Raw genomic sequence first — 6,223 nt, 5'->3', positions numbered from 1 at the left:
AAAATTAATGGTTTGAAATTGTAATAACTATAAATTTTAAATGAATTATAGCAACCTCAAGTGTTCTTTACCCATGTTATTTTTTTTCCCACGTCGTCAGTCAAATTTAATTTATCTTTTATAACTAAATTACGTAAATAAAAAACAATTTCCTTACATTTCCATATATAGAAAAAATAAAAAAAAGTGAAGTCATAACACGAGGCTATGATGATAAAACAGATGTAAGCTCTGAAGAGGAAAACTCACCCTTCCATGCATAAATGATTATGCGATGCGAGTAATTTTCATTATCGTTCATCCTCCAACAAACACATCCTAAATGATTATGCGAGAAATCAAAGTCAAATCGAGCACGTGATAAGATACCATAACATGTACTGAACAAGGGAGGCCATGGAGGAGATGCACTTATAATTCAGATTTTACTATCTTTATTTATTTAATAAAAATTAAATATAAAATAAAATAAGCATATGCAAGTTTCAAGCCCAACCTTACTTAACAGCATAGACTATCGGGTTGAGATGGTTTCAATCCTACTAATGAGATATTTGAAAATGTAATAATAATTATTTTTTAAAGTATTTTTTTAAAATATATTAAAATAATATTTTTTATTTTTTTAAAATTATTTTTAATATTATTATATCAAAAACAATTTAAAAATATATAAAAAATACATTAATTTTTTTAAAAAATTAAATTATCATGAAAGGAAACGCAATTCTAAATATAGCATGAAACACATGCCACTCTATTATTCACGTATCAGAAATCTACTGTTAGGGTAACTATACGTCCTATGAGCAATAAAACGAACCTGCTTTGGGGGCAACTTAAATGAATTTCATGTACTCAATGTGAAAGAACCATTCCAATTCAATAACTTAAACTATTAGATAAGATTTTCGGATATGATTTATATTATTCTCTAACATACTCCTTCAAGTGAAAGCTCTTTAGACTTGAAACTTGCATAAACTCACTTTATCTTGTGCTTAATTTTTATCAAACAAATAAGGATGGTGAGATTCGAACTCGTGACCGCTTGGTCATTAAAGCTCTGATACCATGTCAAAAAACCATCTCAACCCAATAACTTAAGCTGTTATGTAAAGTTCCCGAATATAATTTATATTATTCTCTAACACCCAAGATGTGACTGCGTGACGACACTAAAGAGAAATTTTTAGTATGCCTTCTATGTAATTTTATCATGACAATATATTATATTATTTAAAAATTGGATCAATTAATACAAAAAATAATAATTTTTACATAATTTTATTTATATATCTTATATTTATCAATAAATTAAAAAAAATTGACAATAAACGATACACTGTATACGCATTTAAATTGCAGTGGAAAGTTACAAAAATCACTGCGAGTGGCCATGGCCATACGTCCATTTCAGCTATGCTGTGGTGTCTCCGCCCTGTACACAGACAATCTCTGTGTTTGGAATAAAAAAACCTCAACAGTCCAAAGATGCTCCTATTTCAAATTTTCAGGCGCGGTTTTGGCTTCGGGCCGGGCAGGAATTCTTGCCGGCCATGCTATTACTATCGGATTCTGTCTTTGGAAGCTCTACCATTGCTACCTACCCGCCATGAATCACAAGATATCTTGACCACAGATTTTATGAAGCTACAAAAGCATAAACCATTTATCCAGGGGAGGGGAAGATGAGATTCAACCCCGTAATTAACCTCTTAAAAGGTTAGATTACAAATCAAATCAATTGTGATCTTTGTAAAATACTTTATAAAGTAGATAACCCTTCAAAAGCAAAAGGGAGGATGAAAAGGAAGAAAAGTCGATCTAGACGTCGAAGAAATATCATACTTAAAGAAATGATAACTTTAAAAAAATAAGCTGACTAAACCCTTCAAATAATCAAGAGCCATTCATCTGAAAGGAATATATGTATATTTATAAATAAAAACTATTTTAAAAACTAACAACCACCGCAATAACAGCGCCTAATAATGTTTAGGCCTGACAACCGCTCGCTGCTGATCGGTTACTTAGCATGATGGTCTCTCTCTCTAACTTGACTGTAAAAAAAGAAAGAAAAGCATTTGACTCATTTGACCTGGATATGTTGAATCTGGCTGCGTGTGTAGGCGGGGGGGTCCAGGCTCCAATGATGCCAACCATAGGCGACAAGCAGCAAAGCCTGTGATACAAAACGACATTAGGCGAGAAGTGTGAACCATGTGCGAGTTACCTGTCCGGATACAGACAAGAAGTAAAAACACAGTGTTGGTGCCTTCTTCACAGGCTTAGCTTTCACGTCTTTTCTCTCATTCATGTATCATTTTTGTATTTCCCTTCTCTTTTGCTTTCTTTTTCTGCTCATATGCTGGTGTGTGCAGTGTACAACAGGCAGCAATCACATTCTTGCTCATCTTTTCAAGACCCATAGGCGAAATTAGTTTGATTCCTTGTGCTCTTAATTTTTACTCTTTTGGATCCAATTGTAACCAAATTTTGAGATGTTACAGTGTAGGGGAATGCCTATAAGTGGCAGGGGACAGAGCTGGAGATAGGCTTGTCGATATGGGTCGTACAGATCTTATCATTCAGGGAGTGGTATTGGAAGCTGTATGAAGTATGAACAAATGCCTTTTCTTTGATTAAATTAATTGTATAATCTTGAACTGCAATTTGGACATTCCGAGTTTTTTCGCTCATTCATTGTATTAAAGGATAAGTTAATCAGTTGTTTTCAGCATGCGAAACGTAAGTTTCTTTGATTGTATAAACAAAGATTTTGGAACGTTATCTAGCCGGACAAGCCAAACTCCGGCTAAATTGCGTTGTGGGGAAAGAACAGATATGCCCCAAAACTATTACACCATTCTCGATTGAGTCCCAACAAATAGCTTCTCAATTAATTCCTCCATTTAACTATACATTACCCATTTATCCCATCTATATGATAAATTATGGTCTGAAGTTTAGTTTGAATTGGAGATTTGGGCAACGTTTAATGAAATGGGGGATTCAATTAGAAAGATTGTTTGATCGAGGACTTGAATAGGGCAGTACGTAGTGTGAGAACATATTTATCCTTTCCCCCGTATCATTAAATTAATATATATAATATATCTACTTGCATAATTTTGCCAAAAATCACGTTTCTCTCTCTCTCTCTCTCGCTCTCTGAACCCAGCATACAAACACTAAATCTTAAGCTAAATATTAATTCGTTTTTTAATTGAAATCTCTGCTCGTGCGACTTTATTGACCTAGAAAACTCTTGTTGGTTTTTGTTTATTCAATCTTCTCGTCGGGAATAGGGAAAAAATTGCATGTAAGTTGATTATTAAAATTAATTGAGATTTTGAATGGCATATATGTTTGTGCATTTATTCTATGTTAAATGGTTAAAATAATATATGTTTATACTTGATTTTAAAAAATTAAATAATTTTTAATTGATTCAAACCGAAGCTCTAAAAACCCTAAAAAATAGTTTCTACCTTGATAACCCACAATATTAAGTGTTCTACATGTGTTTTAGCTATTTTCTTTATATATATATATATATTACCAAAATCATGAAAACCTGTAAATTTATCAATCAGGGTTACTATATATTCAATAGCCCTAATTGATAAATTTGATGTTTTTCATGTTTAAATGTTGTGTAATTTTAGGGTTTGATGTGTTTAATTATTGTGTAATTTTGTATTATTTATCATTAATTATATGGTATAAAATGTCATATATATATATATATATATATATATATATATATATATTGTTACTTATAATAATAGTTTCATGACAAATGCTATAGTCATAACTATATGGCTTATATGAACATTTTGTTCATATTCAAACAAGTTTTTTTTTTTGGCAGCTAATGTGTGTTTTGGATTATTGTTAATTACATTAAAGAATTGTGTTTGAAGATGATGAAGAATTGTTGCTGCAAATAAATCTGTGGAATTGTTCCTATAAATAATCTGTGTAACAAAGGCTCTGAAAGTTTGTTGGTTTGTCTAGGTTGAAATGGTGAAAAAACTTGGAGATCTATTTTAGAATCTGATGATTTTGTTGAGTTGAAATGGTAAGGAAATGTGAAGAATTTTGTGTAACTAAAATTCTAGAATTTGTTATTTTTGTTGGGTTGAAATTACGAAAAGCTTTGGAGAAATCCATTCTTGAATTTGATATTTTTTGTTCGGTTAAAATAATGAGGAATTGTTGTTCAATATGTTATAAACATGAACTTTGTGTTATTTTTTTAAAAAAATATTCAGCCCATCGTGGCAATGATTAATTTTAAAAATAATAGCCAACGGTTAAATTATGAAATTTTTGTTATTTTGAATCACAAGAGACATTTAAATTATTAAATTAAATATAATGATAAATTTATAAATAATACTAGATTTTTTATTGATTATCTTTTGACACCAAAATAAAGAACATGAAATATTATGAAGTTATTAAAAGATTGACGAGGAAACTGAATTTTTTCAAACTAATAAGAAAAAGTAAAAAATCAACCACAGTATATAAAGGTTAAAGTAATTATAAAAAACAAGTCAGCAACAACCAATCACCAGTTGCCACGTCTTAAGGTGAAGAAAAAGTTGCTGATGCCGCCAATATGAAAGGCTGCGCTCCTATAGTAAACAGTATGGGACGCTTCTCCTTATCCTTCGGTAGTGTTGTAACTTGGAATTGTGTTTTAGAAGTTTTTTTTAAAAGAAATTAAATTTGTTTTATTTTTTAAAAATTAATATTTTTTTATATTTTAATATTATGATATTTAAAATAATTTTTAAAACATAAAAATATTATTTTAATATATTTTAAAATTAAAAAATTTAACTGTTACAGCGCTTCTAACCACGTTTGAAGTTTGAAGACGGCTTTAGGAACTAAAAGCGTCCCGACACGTAGGCGCGTGGCAAAAGCTGACAACACGCTTGAGGAAAAAGGAAAGAAAAAACCTGTGAATCACGTTAAATAAAATGTATAAATTTGTAGGGCCTACCATTGTCGTTGCTGGTTCTTTGAGGCTTCCCATTGATTCACGTTTATCTCCTGCAGCTTTTACAGATATAATTTTGATATCGACAGCTGTGTCGTTACGAGTATTCTAGACTAGACTTCCAGCTACTGCTCCGTAATATTTATAGTTTTGGCTCCCAGGAATAAAAAAAAAACCCATAGACTTTTCACGTATAATTCCCCCGCGTTACACTGCGTGTTTGTATTTATTTTTTAAAAATATAATATTTAGTTCTTATAAATATGTTTTAAAGAATAACAACAATTAATAGTTTGAAATATAACACCGACTAATATTAATAATAAAAATTTTAATTTAATTAAATAAAAATAATGATATTAATCAAACAAATATTTTTAAAAATATTATGATATTTTGAAAAAAAAAATGAGAGCATAAAATTAGATAAAAAAGAATTAAAAAATTGGGATGAGTCAACAAATGCTGAATAACATGATAGGGAAAAAATTAACCATATAAAAAGATCTAAAATAAAAAATAATAATTAAAATAATGAGGGTAAAAATCAAAATAAAAAATAAATTAGAGGGCAACTAATTTTTTTAGATTGGAGGGTCCATATGAAAAAAAATTACTAATTTTTTTTTTTAAAAAAAATGACACAACATAAACTTGGTTTGAAATGTAAGATTAAAAACCAATAAATTTTTTATAAAACAATTAAGGAAAAAAAATCCAAAGGATAAGTGCCAAATAAAAAACGAACATATGAAAATTTTAAATTAAAATACTAAACTGAAAAAAAAAACACTTATACAAAAGGGCAAATGATGAAAAAAGAAACTAAAAGAAAAAAGGACACAAGTTTTTGCTTGGGTTAAATTGAAGAAAAAAATAACTCCAACAAAAAAAAAACCAAATTAAAAACAATAACACAAAATAAACTTGGATTAAATGGTGTAGTCGTGTTTGTGTGTGTGTGTAAGGATCAGGTAAAAAAGTAAAAAATCAAAAGAATAATAACAAAATTAAAAAGCATGATACATTACAAATTTGAATTGAAAGACTGAATTAGGAAACAAAACTCTTATTAAGGAGTCAAGGACAAAAATAAGAAAAATATCAAAAACCAAAGAAGACCAATTAGCAATTTTTTGAGGAGGAAAGAGAGAAAAAAATGAAGAAATTTTTTTTTTTCCAATGATAAGCTGCCTACCAGTT

The sequence above is a fragment of the Populus nigra genome, chromosome 8 (genome assembly GCF_951802175.1).
Source record: "Populus nigra chromosome 8, ddPopNigr1.1, whole genome shotgun sequence".
NCBI lineage: Eukaryota > Viridiplantae > Streptophyta > Magnoliopsida > Malpighiales > Salicaceae > Populus > Populus nigra.
The sequence above is the reverse complement of the archived record's forward strand: the minus strand, read 5'-3'. Positions refer to the sequence as shown.